Below are 21,550 nucleotides of genomic sequence, written 5' to 3' on the forward strand. Positions count from 1 at the left end.
ACGGGAGCACGGCCGAGTATAGAATGAATGGAGGCGCCATTCACTGCAGATTTTTATTGTCACATTGTACTACCTATACATTTTTATTTTTTTTGGTAATGCAAACATATGAGGGCTTATTTTTTACGGAATGAGATACAATGTATAGATAATTCATTTAGGGGGTCCATAGCTTATTCATGAGATTTTATTAACTATTTCAAGGGGGACACAAATAAAATCATCAATTTTTATTTTGGATTTTTAGCATTTTTTTCCCCCGCTCACCGTAATGTAAAAATAATATTTTATCTTTATTCTCTGGTTCACTACGATTGCGGTGATACCTCATTTATATAGTTTTTCTTATCTTTGCTCAATTTTCCTGAGCAAAACCAATATTGGAGAATATCGCATTGTTTTTACTATTGACAACTTTTTAGGGCCATAACTTCTGTATTTTTATGTTGTCAGACCTGTTTGAGGGCTTATTTTTTGCAAAAAGAGTTGTTCTTTTCAGTTGTATCATATTAGGGAACGTAGCTGTTTTTGATCACTTTTTAGAACATTTTTTGTGATGGTGTTTGATGAAAAATTGTATATTACGGGAAGTTTTTCGTAGGTTTTTTTTCCATCGTTCACCGAGCGGGTTCAATATTGATTTATATTTATTGTACAGATTAATATGGACGCGGTGATACTAAATATGTACATTTTTCGTGTGTTTTATATACTGTATTTGCCTTATATGTGTAACTGGGGAGATTATGGTACTTTATTTTATTTAATTATTATTATAAAATGATTTAATCTTTTTTTTTTTTTTTACTCTCACATATTTTCCACCTTTTGGCTTGAACAAGCGATCATCCGATCGCTTATTGAAGCCTTTACACTGCAATACACTTGTATTGAAGTGTATAGTGTAAGTAAGTGAGCATGCCGCGCGTGCTCAGTTACTTACAGCCGGGTCCTGCCAGGAAGGCAGGACCCGGCGAGAAGAGGAGCCGACAGCCTCGGGTCACTCGTTGGGACCCCGGGGCAGCAGCAGGAGGGATCGGATCCCCCAGTAAGCACACGGGGGACACACTTGCACGCCGCGGTCATGCTTGACCGCGGCGTGTAACGGGTTAAACACCCGGGATCAGAGTTTTTCAGAAGTACCCTTAATGACCGCCGTAGAATCCCGATAGGGCGGTCATTAAGGGGTTAAAGATAGTATAACTTATTTTTTTGTTTGCTATAATGGCAGGACACAAACAAGGACAGTGAGCCCCGAGAGAGCCCCAATCTGACCCTACCTACTTATTGGGTCCCCCCTAAAAGTAGACCAATACTTGGGCGACGTTCCCTCCCTGGGTAAGGTGTGAACAAGTAACAATACAGGCAAACAAACATAATAAGGCGAGGTATACAATCAGAGTCAGCAACAGCGGGGAAATAACAATAACCAAATCACAATCCAAATAGACTAGTCAATAAACAGGCAAAAATTCAGAAACCAGAGAATACAAGAGAGCTAGAAACAAAAAAATAGCAGTTTGACCAGAAAGGTCTGATTTAAGTAGGCAGGTATATAAGGCAGTTCCCAGACACGCCTCAGGCTAGTAACCCTTGCTGTGCAGGGCAGAAATGCAAGGAGCATAGTGTGGCTAAGTTCACACACAAATTAATGCCGCCTATTCTGCCAACTACAGGTAGTGCGACGTTTTGGCATGGACATTACAGTACCCCCCCTTTTATGAGAGGCCACTGGACCCTCACCATTCCCACAGAGGTTGGGAGGAGGGCAATGGCACATACCTTTCATACGGCCACAAAATCACAGACTTCCTGTGACCATGAGGGCCACCAATAAGATCGAGCCACAAGACACTTGGAGTCAGCATCACTAGGGTGTTCCGGTAACACAGAACCATGAATCCCCTCTAGGACCCTGTGGCAAAGATTCCCCCCGATCAGAAGGGGTGTCTCTGGGTGCCAGGTCTTGACAGCAATTAACTTAGCAAGGCCATTATCAATGGTAGCAAGACCATTATCAGAGCACAGGATTTTTTCAGAGGAACTATCAGAGGTATAGGTCTGAGCATCATCTCGCATTGCCTCAGGGCCTGGATGAGATAAGCCGAAATCCCCTCCTTGGGGCACTTAGTCCCTGGGGAAATATCAGTCGCACAGTTGAGAGGCCTGTGCGGGGTTAATGACACTGCAAACTCTTGGACCAGAACTTTAACACAATCCAAAGAATACTTAGGAAACCCATTTCCTTTTACCTTAATGGTAGAAACAACAAGTGAAGTACAATGAGAGGAACACTTTAACCCCCATTCAAGTAACTTCCCAGAACGCCCAAAATTACATCAGAGGACCCATTATTCAAGACGAAAAACTCCATCTGTTCAGTGTGAACTGAGTCAACCTGCACAGAAATCTGAGGAGTCTTGAAATAACTTTTCCCTTCCTTAAAAGGGGCAGAATCCGCTCCAATAATCTGGTATGGCGGATCCAGTTTAACAAACTTTAGATCGAAGGCTGAAACAAATACATAAACAACAAAATTAGTGAAAGACCCAGAATCTATAAGGGCCTGTCCAGACACGGATTTATTTTTAGCATTCAAGGTGACTGGCAAAAAAAAATCTTATGATCAGACACAGAGGGTACCTGGGTGGTCTCCTCGAATACCACTCAGACAGCAGATTTTTTGGCGATGACCTAGGCCCGGTAAAACAGTTCTACAGAAAATGACCGGACTTTCCACAGTAGAGACAGAGTGTTCTTCAAATGATGTTCCCTCCTTGCTTTAGCATCCATGAATCCCAGTTCCATAGACCATAGACTCATCTGGTTCTATGATCATGGGTTTGACAGTATTTTGCCAGGTCTCTTTAAATAAAGCAAGAGAGAGTGGAGGAAGGTAGAGAAGGAGGAACAGGAAAAACAGAAGTTACTTACCGGTAATGATGTTTCCTCGTACCACGACGGCACCAACCAGAGAGAGAGGGATCCGCCCCCAGGGACAGGAAACCTGAGCTTAAAAACCGCACTCCTCCTATCCTGCCTCAGTGGGTTACAGAGACTTGGAAGAGATTCATCATTAATACATCAGAAAAAAATTTCCCATGCATGCGTAGTATGCGGGTATATACACATATGTACATGACAATTACACATATATATATATATTTTTTTTGTGACACCCAATTGACCGACACCAAGAAAAGGTAAGAATGACACCCGGGTGGGAATATACCAGGTGCCGTCGTGGTACGAGGAAACATCATTACCGGTAAGTAACTTCTGTTTTCCCCAGCACCACGACGGCACCAACCAGAGAGATTTTCAGAGAAGAAAACTTTAGGGAGGGATAATAGAGGAGAGAACCTTCCTCCCGAAGGAAAGGTCGAGAGAACCCGCCACATCCAACCTATAGTGTTTAAAGAAGGTGTGGGGGGTAGACCAACATGCAGCTTGACATATTTGCTCTAATGAGGCATGTCTGAACTCTGCCCATGATGTTGCCAGAGCTCTGGTGGAGTGGGCATGAATATTTTCTGGAATAGATTTTCCGGCTATTTCATAAGCTAACTGGATGGTAGCCCTGATCCATCTAGCGATAGTCGTTGATGATGCAACGAAAAGAGAACAAACAGACTATCTGTCCTACGGAACAATTCTGAACTTTCCAAATATTGAAGTACACCACGCCTGACGTCCAGATTATGGAAGGACTTTTCCCTATCTGACTTAGGTTCAGAGCAAAAGGAGGGCAGAACTATATCCTGAGACCTATGGAAGTCCGAGACTACCTTCGGAAGGAACTTAGGGTCGGGTCTCAATACAATCTTATCGGGAAATAAGGTAAAGTATGGAGGCCTACGAGATAGTGCAGCAATCTCACTTACCTTTAAGGTTGTATTTTTAGTAGCCATTACTTCTGCTAGGAGGGTAAGTAGTTTTAGAGAGAGATCTTCTAAGGGTTCAAAGGGAGGACCTGATAGTGCCTTTAATACCAAGGATAAATCCCAAGGCGGAAAGCTTGACCTAGTGGTAGGGCAAAGTCTTATGGAAGCCTTAATAAATCTAGCCACCCATGGATGGTTGGCTATATCCTGGTCGAATAGAGCTGCAAGGGCCGACACCTGGACTTTCAGTGTGGATGGTTTCAGACCCTTTTCTAGGCCTAGTTGTAAAAACCCCAGAATGTTATTAAAATCTGGATTATACATATCAATTGGTCTCTGACCCATAAACCTAAAGAAAGCCTTCCAAGTTCTTAAATAAATCCTGTAAGTGATGGGCTTTCTACTTTTTTGGAGGGTCGAAATGACTTGACCTGACAGACCCTTTCTCTCAAGAATCAACCTCTCAATAGCCATGCCGTAAGATGAAGTCCCCTCACCTCCGGATGATAAATAGGGCCCTGGTATAATAAGTCTTTCCATTCTGGCAGAACCCATGGGTCCGCTATTGACATGTCTCTCAGACTTGAAAACCAAGCACGGCGAGGCCAAAAGGGGGCGATGAGGATGACTTTTGCCCTTTCCCGCTTTATCTTCCCCAGAGTTCTGGGAATTAGGATCATGGGGGGAAAAGCGTATAACAGGCGAAAGTCCCCCCAATTTTGGGAGAAGGCATCTATTGCTAATGGATGATCCCTGTAATCTATGGAGAAAAAAATGTTTCACCCTTCGATTTTCTCTGTTGGCAAAAAGGTCTATTTCCGGGACCCCCCACCTTTTGGTTATCAGGTTGAAGATTTTCCCATTGAGAACCCATTCTCCCTGACGGATGATGTTGCGGCTTAAGAAGTCTGCTTGGGTATTTTCTGCCCCTTTTATGTATACCGACTTCAGTGACGCTAGGTGTGACTCTGCCAGCTGAAATATGAGAGAGGTTATCTGCATGAGGTGTGGACCCTTTGTACCCCCTTGCTTGTTTATATATGCTACTGCAGAGGTATTGTCTGATCTTACTACAATGTTTTTGTCTCTCAGGAAAGGTAGAGCTGCTTCCAGCCCCTTTAAAATGGCTAGTAATTCTTTGCCGTTTGATGAAAGAAGTTCTTCCTGAGTGCTCCACTGGCCCTGAAATATTCTGCCTTCCAAGTGTGCACCCCAACCCCCTTTTTCTAAATTTATACGATTCAACCACCAATTTAGAGATTCCTTTACTAACTCTGGAATATGTATCTCTTTGTCTAAGGAAGAGGGATTTTTGTCCCAAACTTGAAGAAGAAAATACTGTAAGGTTCTTATGTGAAATTGAGCCCATTTATATTGATTATACTTTCTCTTATTCTTTCTTGTTTCTCCCGGGGAAGAAAGGTCTTCTGGTAATTTGAGTCTAGGAGAAGCCTCAGAAAGAGCTTCTGTTGGGACGGGACCATTTCTGATTTTTCTATGTTGACTAACCAACCCAGAGAAACTAGAATTTTCCGAACTCTGATTACTTGTTTTTTCACTGCTTCTTCTGAAGGCCCCACCAGAAGAAAATCGTCTAGGTAAGGTATGAAGATCCCCTGATCTAGTCTGATGAAGGCTGACATTTCTGAAATAATTTTTGTAAAAACCCTTGGTGCGATAGCAATACCAAAAGGGATGGCTCTGTATTGGAAATGTCCTATTTTTGGACCTAACTGAATCGCAAACCTTAGGTACTTCTGATAATCCGGGTGAATAGGTACATGGTAATAGGCGTCTGTAAGGTCGATTGACGCCATAAAACATCCCGGATATAGCAGATTTACCGCTGATTTTAGTGTTTCCATTTTGAAGCTTGGTACCTGTAAGAAACTGTTTAACTCTTTTAGATTTATAATAGTTCTTAAGGCGCCACTTGGTTTTTCTACCCAGAATAGTGTTGAGTAGAACCCTAGTCGTTCTTCCTCTATTGGAACTGGGTACAGTACCTTTTTGGAGAGTAATTCGGTCACTTCTGCCATCATCGTGTTGCCTTTCTCTCCTGATGGGACTCTTGTTATCCTGAATTTTTGAGGAGGAAAGTTCTTGAAGTCCAGCTTTATCCCCCGAGATATGGAACTGAGAATCCACTGACTGCATGAAATGTGTTCCCAGGCGGGGAGGAAGTGGGATAATCTTCCTCCCACCTGGGGCCTCGCGTCATTGTGGCCGGGAAGTGGTCTGCCTAGACTGCGTCTGCTGTTGGCTGAACAAGTAACCCCTGGATGGCTGAATGGGTCTGGATGGACCTGGTCTGTTTTCTCTATCCCTCCTTTGGTACCTTGATCTACGAAAGGACCGAAAGGGTCTCGGTTTATTAGGAGTAGAGGCAATAGGAAAACCTTTCTTTTTTTCACCTGCTTTTTCTAACAAATCGTCCAGGATGGGACCAAATAAGAAATTTCCGTCACAGGGGATGCTGCATAGTTTACCTCTAGAGGCTATATCCCCTGACCATTTTTTTAACCATAACGCCCTTCTGGCTGAGTTAGACAAGGCTGCGGATCTAGCTGAAAGCCTTAGTATATCTACTGAAGCATCGGCCAGTAGAGCTGCCCCTTTTTGAATACCTGCTATTGAGGTCTTTAGGGATTCTCTAGGGACTTTATTCTGGATATCCCCCCCCAGCTGGTCTAACCATAACAGGAGTGAGCGATCCACACAGGTTGCCGCTACTGCTGGTCTGAAGGAAGTGGTCGCATACTCCCATGATTTCTTGAGAAAACCCTCTGCCTTTCTATCCATGGGGTCTTTCAGGGCATTAATATCCTCAAAGGGTAAGGAGGCGCCACGGGAGATTTTAATAATAGAAGCATCCACTTTTGGTGGAAGGCCCCAGGCTGACGTGTCGTTTTCCTCAAAGGGGTATTTTCTCTTAATCGCCCTAGGGATATAGGACTTTTTATCGGGGTTTTGCCATTCTTTAGTGATCAGGGAACGTATGGTATCATGGATTGGAAAGGTACGCCTTTTCCTTTCCGACAGTCCCTCAAACATTATGTCTTGTATTGATTTATGAGGTTTTTTCTCCTCTATGTCCATGGAGGATCTAACCATCCTCAATAGCCCTTCCGTATCTTCCGCTAAGAATAAAGGACGTCCCGACAGTTCCTCTTCTGAGACTGGAGAGACATCCCCCATTTCTCCCTCCTCCTCTGATACGGATAATGTTTCCATGGGAGTAGCCGAGGAGGGTCCCGGAAGGTCTTTTTCTATAAAGGTAGGTTGTTGGTCAATAATATTTTTAACTGACACCTGCACTTCTTCTCTAATGACAGACCGCAAGGATTCCAGCCAAGAAGAGGATTCTTCTGCCACAATCTTTGCAATGCATGCGGAGCAAGTACTTTTCTCATAGTTTGTAGGCAACTTTCGACTACAGATTTTACAATCCCTGTGATGGGTTTTTTTGGGGACCTCTTCTCCCTAAAAATAGTTTTTTTAGAAAATTGGTATTAGTGTCAGAAAACCACCGAAAAGAAGTCCCTAAGAACACTCACCACCCTGAATTACCGGAGTCGGGGTCCTCAAGGGCTCAGAAGCATCACGTCTTTCTGTCATGCTGAAAGAGTGTTAGAGCGCCATTCACCTGAAAGCCCGGTCTTTTTATGAAAATAGGCTCCGCCCCCCCCTTCCGGTGCCGCTTTGACTCTTTTGAGTTTTCTTACTCTAAAAGAGTCCCAGAAATAGTGAAAAACTACTATATTATAATAAACAACTCACCCAAGGAGGGAAACTAAAATCCCTGGGCTCCTCCTGGATCTTGGCGGCGTGTCAGGGAAACACGGCCCCGCAAACCGGAAGTACTTCTTACTTCCGGTCGCGCTCTCTGCCATGCGCCGGACCAAGTTTGAAGAAGCGCTCTGCGTGCGCGCGCCTGGTCCTAGAGGCGGGAGAAGTCGGCCGACCGCGGGTGCAACTCCCTGGATGGAGGCCTCCGCAGGTAAGTAATATATGAACCGCCAACCAGCGGTTCCAAAAATAATAAACCAGAGAAGCTCGGGTCCCTTCCAGGGACAGGAAACCACTGAGGCAGGATAGGAGGAGTGCGGTTTTTAAGCTCAGGTTTCCTGTCCCTGGGGGCGGATCCCTCTCTCTCTGGTTGGTGCCGTCGTGGTGCTGGGGAAAGTAGACATACATTCATGCTTACGCTCTCTATGACGTATGTCTACTCTGACTGCTAAAATCATGGCCTGTTCCAAGGTATTCGGCTCAGGAGGTCTCACTAACATAGCATCAGACAAGACCAATCTAAATTGGTATCTTAAGGCTCCATCATTCCATCCACTTGGAATGAACCACCTTCTGAACTCAAAGCAATAGATCAAGAGATCAGAAACCAGAACTAGAGAAGCTAGCGAACACAGCAAGAGAGCAGTTTGACCAGCAAGGTCTGATGGGAGTAGGCAGGTATATAAGGCAGTTCCCAGACACGCCTCCAGCAGCACACTGTCAGCAAACTGTCAATCAGGCTAGTAACCCTTGCTGGGCAGGGCTGAAATGCAAGGAGCAGGGTGCGGCTCAGTTATTCAAGCCACAGTTCACACACAAATGAACGCCACCTACTCAGCCAACTGCGGATAGTGTGACATTTTGACATGGACGTTACATATACTTCTAAAAAATTTGCTAAAAATCATTAAAGGGGTTATCCGGGTTTAAAATTTTTTTTATGGCCGGGCTGGGGAGGGATAGTTAAACATAATAAACATGGACTTACCTCCTCCGGCGCCGCTGATGTCCCGCGCCGCGGTCACTTCGATCCGTGCCCCTGTAAACAAACAGGGGCACGGAAGCCGTGCACAGGGAGCTTCCGGTCCGTGTTGTGGATGGCTCCTCCCATCCGTCCCCATCTCTCAGCGTTGTAAGCGCTGGGAGATGGTGCGCATGGGAGCATCCGGACAGCCAGAAGCTTGTACTGAAACCGGCGCACGGAGAAGACGGGCCGCGGCGCAGGACATCGGCAGCACCAGAGGAGGTAAGTACATGTTTATTATGTTTAAATAGCCCTCCCCAGCCCGGCCATAAAAAAAAATTTTAAACCCGGATAACCCCTTTAAAGCCTTTGCAAGCTTTCACATTAGGGAGTTCAATAGTTGTAGGCAATTTTTAATTTTTTTTTGTATAGTTTAAGAGGGTGTGTTTTTTATGGTGCAATTTGGGTGGCTGTTTGTGGTTTCTAATAAATAGGTCTTTAAATCCCTAAGATAAATATAGAAAAATATTGGTTGCTGAAATAATTTCTGAAAACACAGTATGAAAGGACATTTAAAATTTACCATATCTCTGCTTCGTGCTAGGTTTATTTTTAGTTATTAATGTTAGTTATTTGGGGGACAATGTCTGAAAAGCGAAAAAAAAAGAAAACAAACTAAAAGTTAACACTCACAGAAAATCACAAAATCACAAAAGTGAAAGGATCCCAGGTGTTATCATATAAAGTGACGTGGACAAGGATTTGAAAAATGGGGAGGAACCTTAAAAGCGCAACTTTTGCCGTCATTTTTCAGTCACATTTCAGAAATGAATTGGCCCCAGCCAGGGAGCCCCGCACCCAAAACATGTTAAGGTTACTAAAAGATTTGAATTAAATATTGAACTGTGGAAAGGGTACAAAGGAGGGCACCCAAGCTGTAAATGGGAAGACAAGAATACAATGACAGCCAAGGGGAGACCTTATTACCAATGTACAAATACCTGAATGGGAAGTACAAGGATCTCTCAAGGATCTTTTTAAACCTAGGCCTGTGAGCAGATCAAGGGGGCATCCTCTACCCCTAGGGAAGAGGCGGTTCTACCGTTGCTATAGACAGGGATTCTTTACTGTAAGAGCAGTGAGACTATGGAACTTTCTGCCGCAGGAGGTTGTGGCTGATATTTTGAACATATTCAAAAGGCACCTGGATACCTTTTCAGAGTGCAAAATTTTCAAAGGTTTTGGGGAAAAAAACCTTTTGTTGATCTTGATCCAGTCAGTTATTCTGCCTGCTAAATTGGAGTCAGGAAGAACTTATACTCAACTTTTGGCCAATGGGCATAAGCCTTGTAGGTTCTTTGTCTTCCTTTGGATTAACACTGTAGGAATTATAGGTTGGACTTCAGATTAGGTTGGAAAATGACAAAGCTACATACTTTAATTATATGAAAAAAAGTACACCCACCTTTTAAATATCCCACTACTCCAGTGCAATGGGACCCGTACTCATATTTCTCAACTTTCAGAAGTGCCGACATGCAGTTTATATACAGAATGCTGTTACACCCAGTGAGTGGCGGTAATGTTCATGTAAAGCAGTGTTCCCCAGCCACCAGGCCACAGCTGAAGACCAGGCCATGGAGCAAGAAAAAAAAAAAAAAAAAAAAAAAAAAAAAAAACACCACACAATACCACCTTGCCCATTCTGCCACAGCTGCTTTCTCTTCCTTTACTTCATTTCCGCATTAATGCACGGCTCCATTGCCAGCACATTGCGTCTGCTGACAATAAAGCCATGCATTAATGTGAAGAAGTGTAGGAAGATGACTGCAGAGAGGGAAGGGGGAAGGCAAGTATTGTTTTTTTTTTTTTTTTTTTTTTTAATAGAGTTCAGCTGGGAAAGAGACACTGGAAGCAATGGGGGCGGGGGCGCAGGAGGGAGGCATGCGGTTGTTACCCTATTACTAAAGAAACCTTCAATGGACCCTTTCAGTTCTTATAACTACTGACCAGTCTTTAATCTCCAAACTCCTGGAAGGCCTGGTTTATTCTCGGCTAACCTGCTATCTCTCGGCTAACTTCTTCCTCAATCCCCTACAAATAGGTTTTTTGTACTATGCATTCGACTGAAACTGCAGTGAGGAGATCATTGGAAACTTTAGAGCAAAGGTGGCTACAGTATTCTCTCAACATTCTTCTGGATCTCTGGGCAGCATTGGATATAGTGGGCCACCAGCTCCTCAGGATGCTATGTTCTATTGGCTTAAAGGACACTGTAGTCTTTGGTTTTCTTCCCATGTCGCTGATTGCACTTTCAGGATCTCCTTTTCTGGATCGCTCTTCCTCTCACAGTCAGGGTTCCTCAGGGCTCAGTCCTAGGTCCTCTTCTTTTTTCCCCCTCTATACTCCCATCGGACATATCGTCAGCAGATCTGGTTTCCAGCATCATCTTTATGCTGATAATACCAAGCTATATACTTCTGCACGTAACATAATCCCTGCCTTACTTCAGAACACTATTGAATGTCTCTCTGCCATCTTTCAACAACCCAACCCTGACCAGAGAGTAATTCCATTGCAGGCTCCTTTATTCGTAATACATCAGGTAAAACACAGGTAATGTTTAACGCGTTTCGGCTAAAAGCCTTAGTCCTGATCTCAACCCTAACCTCAGCATCTCAGTCTGTGGGATAATTATAATGCAGAGACAACAGGCCCACTGTCTTGGGTTTGTGCTGGCCTCCAACTTCTCCTTTGCACCGCATAGGCAATCTCTTGCCGTGTGCATCTCAGAAACATCTCCAGAATTAGCCAATTTCTTACAATTGAAACCTCCAATATGATAGTCTACTCTCGACTAGACTACAGTTTTAGTAGTTCTAGTTGGTTACACTAACTCCCTACCATTCTTAATGCAGCAGCCAGGCTCTTCTTTGAGACCAAATGCTACATGGATGCCTCCAATTTGTGCTAGTCAGTACTCTGGTAGCCCGTCTCCCTCTGCATTTAACATATTAAGGATGCAGCCTTTTTTCCGCTCCCCACCTTCAGAGACCTACAAGTTTAATTTTTTTTTTTCATGTACAGAGCTGTGTGAGATTATTTTCAGCATGAAATTGGTGAAAAAAAAACACATTTGCGGCACTTTCTTGTGGACTCAGTTTTAACAACCTGCATTGTGCTCTCCAAAGCAGCATCTAGTTTCTTTGGTTCGGCATGATCACGGAGATACCGTATTTATGTAGGTTTTGTGTTTAAATACATTTTCAAAAAGGTGTACGAAGAAAAAAAAAAAAAAAAAAAAAAAAAAAATTGTTTCGCCATCTATTGACCCGAATAACTACATACTTCTGCATACGGAGCTGTGCAAGGTGTAATTTTTTGCAAAATGAGCTGACATTTTCGGTTATGTGGTTCAAGCCATTTTATATTTTGATAAGCAGCGATTCCTAACATGTTTGTGATTTTTATGGTTTAGTTTTAGATCAGCTTAGTTTAGTATTAAAATATTTTTTTTTTATTTCTTAGCCCTTCTAGGGTACTTTAACCATAGACAGTCTGATCATCCCTACAACTGTATTGCAGTATATGGCGTTTACATTTTCATGGTTTATGAGCTAATGAATCTTCGGAAACCATGCAGCCTTGGGTCTAACGAAGACCCAAGGCTGTCATGGCGACTGATTGCCACTCTCCAATGGCATCAGGGGAAGCGTTCCTCTCAACCCATACACCGATGTCTGCAATCAAGGGGGTTAACATCCACGACCACTCTTCATACATCCTTCATTGCTCACTGAAGGATATATTGGTCATTGAGCATGAAGGGGTTAAAATAATAACCCTCATCCACAAAGCTATGCATAACGCTGCACCTCCCTACCCATCATCTCTGTCTATCGCCCAACCTGGGTCTTTGATCTGCCAGTAATGTTAGATTAATCTCCACCTTAATTTGAACCTCTCAACTCCAGACCTTCACCCAAGCTGCAGCAATACTTTTGACTTCGCCGACTTCCAAAGTTTCAGACAGTTCTTAAAACCCATTTCTTTAGGTAAGCCTATCACTTTCACTAACTGCATGAAATTTCACCTCCCTTTACTAATCCATCCTATGTCCTCCTCTCATTGCTTTTCCGGCAAACACTAGATAGATACCAAACTCTAGGCTTCTCTGCAGTCCCGACTTTGACCTTTGTATATAAGATGGCGGCTGATGATTAAGCAGCATCAATTTTTTTAAAGTTATTTTGTGTTCCCTTTTAAAAGAATAGTTGGACCATTACATAAGCTCTTATACCTCTTGTGTCCTCATCCACATAGACTGTAAGCTCTTGTGAGCAGATCCCTCACTCATATTGTTCCATATGCCTGTTTGTACTCCGTAATGTAGTATGTTATGTATATACGTCCCCGATAATTGGTAAAGCACTACTGAATATGATGGCGCTATATAAAGATTATTATTATTTACGCTACAGGAAAGTGCACATTGGAGGGGACATTGGAGGCAGGGGGGGCACTTATTCAGAAAATGTGACAATACAAGGTGTTCTGACAGGGAGTTATGTTGGAGCACGCAAACATAGTTGAAGTAAAGAAGGTGATCATATCTGGTTGCAATGGTCTGGAAGCAATTGAGCCAATTTCTACAGTACCATATTTTTTGGACTTTAAGGCACCCAAAAAATCCTTTGATTTTCTCAGAAATCAAAGGTGTGCCTTATAGTCCAGTGCGCCTTATATATGAACCTTACTTACAGACAACAGCTGCCTTGAACTGTGCACAGGTCTGCCACCTGCTGGTCAATCATCCTTATAATCAGGTGCGCCTTTTAGTCCAGTGTGCCTTAAAATGTTTAGGTTCATATATAACAGGCATTTATTGATGGTGCGCCTTATACTCCAGTGCGCCTTATAGTCCGAAAAATACCGTATGCCACTTTAGAAACTGTTTGTTCACTGCACCGAGAAATCCTTGTGCAACATCCCCCACCGGGGCCTAGCCTTTTCTTGGGGCCTCGAGTCAGCCGGGGCCCGCAGTACCTGAGTGGCTGGCGGTTGTGGCCTAGGCATGCTAGTGTCACGGTGCTTGGTATGGGGAACCAGAGGGCTGTCCTACAGCCTGGCAGGTCTCCAGCAGGGTGGTGTTGGCAAGAAATGATGAGGGAGAGGCTGCTATAGCGGTTCTCCCTGGGGCAACCCTTTGGTGTCTAGAGTATTAGTCTCTGTGTGGTGGACAGGGTGCCTGTGATGGTGACAGCCGTAGTAGCAGGGACCAGACGTTGAAAAAAAACAACTTACAGTTCTTTATTGGAACCGACAGGAACCGCAGCAACGTGCCTTAACAGAATGGTAGATTGCTGAGATTCAGTTGGAGGGAGCCACAGGATGTCGATCATCAGCCTGGATGCAATGGCAGGCTGGGAGGTAGTTGTGTCCTAGTAGGATGCTTCAGCTTTATCCTGGATTGCTTCAGGTATCACCCTTGAAGGTAGGATGATACCCCTTTCCTCACTACTAGCTATTAGCTCCACTCGTCAGGCAGGGAGCTGGGCTCACCTGCTCTTGGTCTGGTGTGCTAGCTGCACTCTAGAAGTGTTCTCTCCTCTTCAGACTTCTGGGTCTGACTCTCTTCTAGAAGTTTCCTGACCAGGGTTTTGTTACTCCCACTGGTCAGGTGGTGGCTACTCCTCCAATTACCGCTCAGCTCACAGACATTAGGATAACACATGTGATTGGATGACACATCTTACATCACATCAAAGAATTAACTCCTGCCTTACCATGCAGGATCTACCACTGCAATGCCCATCTATGTGAGGTATTTGTTGTGTAGTGACCTGCTGTGGGGTTGATCAGACCCTTCACAGGCTGCAAGCTACATGGTGGGACGTATTCGCAACCCCTCCTCTGCCTTGCATCGGCGAGGGTGTTGCACTTGCCACAATACTGAACTGCTGAGCGGCATAGAAGGAACACAACATGTGTAGCTGCAAAGAAGACTCCATCTCTGGTGCACAAGAAGCCAACTCCTTTAAGCATCTTCCCCTCCTTCATTTCATACTTTCTGCTCTCTTGATGGAAAGCATTCATCATCGATCAAGCCTGATGCAATCTGCTCCTAATGAAACCACTGACAAAGATGGGCTCCCACATACTACTGTACAGTAGCTGCTGTTGTGGGGAAGAAGGGACTCCTTGCATCTTATATTACTATGGTGCAAGAAGTATCATCCTGAACACTCTGGTTGATCAAAACGGGATACTGCACAGCCCACAGTTCATGGACTGACCATGGAAGTGTGAATATGGCCTTAACTTCTATAGCTATAGGCACAAATAGAGCCTCAGTGGGCCCCAGGCAGAAACTAAAACAGTCTCCTATTCCTTAAAATATTTGTTAGTTTATCATACTGAACAGCCCCCCAGTGTCGGACTGGAGTACCTTGGGCCCACTATTCATGTAAAGAGAAGGAATACCAGACTAGCAGACAGACAGCCTTGTACTGCAGCAGATTTATTACAGGGTGATGCTGGATAAATCTGGTATATTAAAAATATGTCTTATTGTACTTTGTACCTCCTATTAGTGGGTTTAGATCATGCCAGAAAACATGCCAGATTATGGGACACTTTGACACAACTGAAGCAAAGAACCTTTTCTTATACCATAAGATAAAAACTACACTGCCAAGCTCTGTACTTAACTGCAGTACCCCAGACAAGCCCAGAACAGAAATACAGCACCAAAATAAGCTTCATACAAACACTATATAACATAAATACGGTGTCAGAATCAAGCTTAGTTGGAGCAACACAGATAAATACTGTGTACAGGAAATACTTGCCCTTTCCATGAAATAACAATTATAATGCACAAACCAGTATAGTCTATCATCTTCCAGTATAGTCACAGCCCCCAAGTAGCCAGCATAGTTACAATTCTCAAATTGTGCTTGTGTTATTCCTCTGGGTGCTACAATTTCTCCTGTCACTGGGTTGAGCTACATACAATAGAATGTATTCCCACTGTGTATGGCTGTGTACTGCGGCTGTAGCTCCATGTATGGCTGTGTACTGCGGCTGTAGCTCCATGTATGGCTGTGTACTGCGGCTGTAGCTCCATAAGTAACAGTCTTATTTTTTCATCCTAGTAGAAAATAACAGTCACAGCACAGAGAGATGTTGCAGTATTGTGACATTTACTTTAAATCTGTCGACTTACAGACACGATTTGATATGTGGAGTCTATCATCTTCCATGTCCGCCATGTTAGCATATTGAAGTCGCCAGGACTTGTCTCTGCAGATTTAGCAATACAAAAACTTAGGTTCCATACTTCACAAACTGTAGCTAAAACATTAACAGTGCCCTGCACAGAAGCCAAAATAATCACTATTCCCACACAGTACTCAATATACTATTGGTGTTCCCACTATTAGGCACAGTGCCCCTACAGTAGCCAATACTGTAACAGCAATACTGCAGTCAACATAGTCATTGTCACAGGGCCCCCCCCCCATTATTAGCCAGTATAGTCACAGGGCCCCCCCCCCCCCATTATTAGCCAGTATAGTCACAGGGCCCCCCCCCCCCCATTATTAGCCAGTATAGTCACAGGGCCCCCCCCCCCCCCCATTATTAGCCAGTATAGTCACAGGGCCCCCCCCCCCATTATTAGCCAGTATAGTCACAGGGCCCCCCCCCCCCATTATTAGCCAGTATAGTCACAGGGCCCCCCCCCCCCATTATTAGCCAGTATAGTCACAGGGCCCCCCCCCCCATTATTAGCCAGTATAGTCAAAGGCCCCCCTAATTAGCCAGTATAAGTACAGGGCCCCCCTAATTAGCCAACTACAGTCATAGTCACAGTCACTCTAAAGCGCCCCCCCCCTCCTTGGGCACTCATTATAGTCTTAGACCCCCCTCCCCAGCTCATAGGCGCTGCCCTTCGCCCAGCACAGCCCAAAGTCCTCCACCAAGCAGTTCAGAATGGTCCCGGTCCATAAATATAAAAAAATTATACTTACCCCCGTTCGGCCGAGGTGTGCAGGCAAACAGAAGAAGCAGCTCACAGGACACTCAAGAGCAGCCGCGGAGGCCTTACCAGGCATTTTCCTTCAGATGCCGGCGCGGACGTGATGGCTGCATTCATAATTAGTTCCGGCGGCGGAGGAAATAGCGCCCGCGCCGGAACACAGTCTTCACTCGCGCGCCAGCACTCCGCAAAGGAGTTCCGCTGGAACAGTCTGAGAAAAGAATTATGAGTTCTGGCGGCGGAACAACATAGTGCTGGCGCAGGAAATCAGTCATCGCGGCCGCGCCGGCACTCCACGCCAGAACTAAGGGGAAATACCTGTTACGGTGGTTGCCCCCTGACACAGCGGACGCGTGACCAGCAGCACCGGGGCCCACCGGAGGATTCTCCGGTGGGCCAGTCCGATGCTGCAGCCCCCTCATGGTTATTTTATATGAAGCTCCCCTCACCCCCATGGATTCCTTATGTACAGCCTTAAGCGGGCCCCCCTGGATCCCAGCACTTGCCCCATTATGCCTAGTGCTGGCACCGGCTCTGTGCGTAAATTATATATGTATGTGCAATTCCAGGAGAGAAAGAAATGAAATGAAGCGGGTCAATCACCAAAAAGTGCAGTTCTTTATGCAGGCCAGCGGGACGCACAAAACGGTCCGTCATTGTGGCGTGCCCAGCACCGCTCTGTAATTCCCACTGCCTTGAATAAAGAACTGCACTTTTTGGTGAGTGACCACTTGCTTTTATTTCTCTCTCTCCTGGAATTGCTCATGTTTGCTGGGCATTAGTGCAGATTCCACCACCCTATAGTATGTCATCGCCTATGGTTCCTTTGCATACCTGACCCCTGGGTGCAGTTGCCATTTTCTACGGTGTGGTTTATTATATATGTATGTGACTATGTGCTTACTTAAATGCTATAATTTTGAAGGTGCAACCCTGCAAAATGGTCTTTATTGATTTTTTTTTTTTAGTTCATCATATTTATATAGTCATTACTTTTTTTTATTCTATAAAGACTTACTTTTATTGTTGACACTTCTGCTATTTATTGCAATCATGTACTTCATGCAACTTTTAATCATTTTTTTTCCATATTTTGGAATAAAAATAACCACAAAAATTTAATTTAGGGTGTATATTTTTATTATAAATGGCGTTACCAAGTAGGCTCATTTATGTCATGTAAATGGTTTTTATTTTTTAAATATTTATAAGCAATTTTTTTTAACAGCATACAGGCTCTGCCCATCAAACACTGCTGCCAATCACCCACACAATATTTGCAGCTCCGTTACCAACATCCTCGTGCACACAACCGTGTTAAGGAGCGTTTTCTTGATGGCTGCCCATGCTGCAAATTATAGAGCAGATCTTATTACTGTCCATCTTTGCAACTCAGGCAGTCCAGTTCTATTTGTCATCTGTGGTATTACTTGCTGTGCTCACCAGCTGATGACAGATGAGATTACTGTACAGGCTCTGCTGTATATTAGGGAAGCAGGAACTCCATGCATCATATATTAAAATGATGCACCGAGTTCCATCCCCCATTAGTTCATGACACCACACACTTTTCATGTTCCGTGATCACGGACAATGTGAATTTGCCCTAATTTGTTCCCCTGAGAGAGGATAACTTATGCCTTAAATATAAAACAGGTGGTTATATATTGATTTTGGGTAGAAAGCGATATATCGGACGCTGAGCATCAGGAAACACGGGGTGCCGGCTAAAACTAATAGCCGAAACCCCAGTGCTACACCCGTGGTCATTGTCGGTTGGGTTGGGGGGGGGGGGAAGGGTCTTTCCCCCACGATCCTAAAAACCATTTTCGGGGGGGCGCCGATTGTTGCTTTGGCATCTCTGGGGTCCGATCGGGACCCCAGAGTTACCTGCAAGAACTGCACAGTGCCAGCCTGTGCATGTACATAGGCTGACACTGTTAATACCCCACATCCATAACAACCAGTAGAATAAAACTTTAAAAATAAAAAATTATTGAACCCGCACGATGAACGCGGAAAAAAAAGCAAAAAAAAATATTTTAAAAAAACTGCCAAAAATGATTTTTACCTATTGAATCCCTCAAAAAATGCAATAAAAACTGTTAAAAAAAAAACATATGTTCTCCAGAATGATACTGTTGCAAAGTACAACATCTCCCACAAAAAACAAGCCATCAACCAGCTCCATAGCCAAAAAAGTAACAATGTTATGCCACTTGGAAGACGGCAATGCAAAAATGATAGATTTTTCCCACATTGTTTTATTTGGCAAATTTAGTAAAACGTAAGAAAAATATTCATGTCTGGTATCCTCGTAATCGTATCGACCCATAGAATAAAGATAACATGGATTATTAGGCTAAACGGTGAACACAAGTAAAAAAAAATTCAGTACAGAATTGATTATTTTCTACTCCTGCCCTCAAAAAAAAAAGTTCTACATTTTCAACAATAGGTGATACCAACCCCAAAATGGTAAAACTGGAAAAAGCATCTCATCCCGCAAAAAAAATGCCGCCACATGGCCCCAATAACAAAAAAGCTAAAATTTTATGGCCTTCAAAATGGGCCAATGAGGAAACTAAAATCCTGGCAGCTGCAGGGCACTCCTTCCTTTCTGCGCCTCGCTGTGCGCCCATAAAACAAGTAACGGCCACATGTGCCGGGTCTCTGCACTCAGGATAAATTTCATAACAAATTGTATGGTGGGTTTTCTCTTTTTGTCTTTTGGAAATGTGTAAATTTTAGGGCTAAATGAACGTATAACCAGCACAATTTGACCATTTGAAATTCCACCTTCATTTTGATTCAGTTACTATGAAGATCTCCCAATCTTCCTAAAACCTGTTTCGGATAGTTTGAGGGGTGCAGATTTGAAAATGGGTTGGTTATATGGGGGGGGGGGGGGGGGGGTTTGATGCCAAAATTTCATTCAAAACTGTATTTATCCCCAAAATGGTCAATTCTGAAAATCCGGAAAACCGATATTCGATTTGTAAGCCGCGTGACATCAAAATAAATTATCCAGACATTTCAAAAATTATGAAAATGTAAAAGTAGACATACGGGAAATGTTATTCAGCTGGTAAATCTATCTTTTTGTAAATAAACACAAAATCAGCCGACATTTGTGTGGGGGAAACAAATCTCAGAATCGTTTTGATAAGTAACAATGTTCAAAAGTCGTAACCATATAAAATGACGCAAGTCAGAATCCCAAAGGGGAAAAAAAAAAAAAATATTAAATCGGGCTGAGCCTTAAGCTTTAAACTAGCTACATCATTAAAATATTATTGTTTCATTTAATAAGCTCTGCCCACAAAACCCTGCTTCCAATCCTCACTATCAATATTCCTCAGCTCATTCCCATTGGCATCAACCAACTTCCCCAATAAGCAGGTGAAATGAAACACTCGCGTTCACACATCACGTTTTGGTTGTGTATTGAGATGCAATCCAAGAGCTTCATCCATGATCCCATGTCAGGGCAACATTGCATTTCTTAAATGGAAGCCCTTGGATCTTAAAACTCGACGTTTGAACGTGGACTCAAGCTCCTCCAATTTCTCCAGGAAGACACCATCTCAGGTCAATTTTCCAACCCCCTATTACTATCCACTAACACACATAGCTGCTACAGAACCTCCTAATGCACACTTCAACTGCTTTAAGAACTCACAATACACAAGTTGCATAACTTTATAATATGCGCATCTCAGATATGTAAACTGCAGCAGACAAAGTAAAAAGGGCTTATTCAGACATGGATATTGTGTACATTTGCAGTCTGTAATGCATTAGCATTGTATCCAAATCTGTTTCTTTCTGCCTGTATGACATCCATTATTGTTGTCCACCATTAAAAAGTAAAAAAAAATTGTTAGCAAAAATTAGTTGGTTTGCTAGCACAGTCCATTTCTTTTCTTTATTGTATGTCCATTGACTGGCTATCTTGGATGGCATACTGACGTTACAAACAATAGTGTGAACGAGACATAGACCAGTATAGAAATGGTATGAAGTGATTATGAGGGAAAAAACAAAAAAACACATATCCTTCCACTCATTCTGACAATTAGCACCTGATATTCTACTTACTAAATCAACACTAACCAGACAACAACAACAACAACAACAACAGTTTGTCCCACTAGTGCCACTACTGTAGAAGCGCACACTGGGGAACTTTTATTATGTCCCACAGTTTTAGACAAGGCATTAGAAGAGTTGAAATTCCTGTAATATATTTCCTGGCGAAGATTTCATTCTGGTGTCAAGCACACCCCTGAATTTACTATAAAGCCTAAAAAAGTAAAATGTAGTACGCCGGTGTCCCGGCAGACACTAACCTTGCAGGTCAGATGTAATTCCACTTCGTTGTGTTTGGAGGCCATAAGCCCCCCAGACTTCACCAGAGCCCACCACAAGGCAGGATGGATTTTGCTAGTGACTGGTACAAAGCCAAGGACACGCAGACAGAGACAAGTCCATAATCAGAGACAGGAACAAAAACAGGTTGCAGAGTTCCGGACACCAACACCCCGACTGGGATACACAGAAGCACACAGAGGGCTGGAGCCCATGGAAGACACCTGTTACTCTACCAAACGAAATACATTTATAGCCCATCCCACAGAGAAAATCATGTGACCTCAGGAGTAAGTTGCGGGATAAGGCCGCAATGCTGAGAATCAGCCGCCAGAGGGGGTTTAGCAAGTAATCCACATACCTGCCACTAGATGGAGTCACAATGCAGAATCGACAATAATGAAATCCTCATACTTGCCACTAGAGGCAGTCAGAATGCAGGAGTTCAGTGCAGAATTGTGAAAGCTTATGGGGTCAAATGAGGTCTAGCGCTTAATATGC

General features: G+C 43.7%; 1 protein-coding gene across 1 annotated transcript in view; it reads right to left on the reverse strand.

The window, feature by feature from the left end:
- The window catches only part of NRXN2 (neurexin 2), a 588,251-nt gene extending 566,994 nt beyond the window's left edge, over positions 1-21,257 (reverse strand). The window contains exon 1 of the mRNA XM_072117807.1: positions 21,031-21,257. The gene's annotated coding sequence lies outside the window, so the exon portion shown is untranslated. The remainder of the gene's footprint in view (positions 1-21,030) is intronic.
- Between the last annotated feature and the right edge of the window lie 293 nt (positions 21,258-21,550).

The sequence above is a fragment of the Engystomops pustulosus genome, chromosome 7 (genome assembly GCF_040894005.1).
Source record: "Engystomops pustulosus chromosome 7, aEngPut4.maternal, whole genome shotgun sequence".
Taxonomy (NCBI): domain Eukaryota; kingdom Metazoa; phylum Chordata; class Amphibia; order Anura; family Leptodactylidae; genus Engystomops; species Engystomops pustulosus.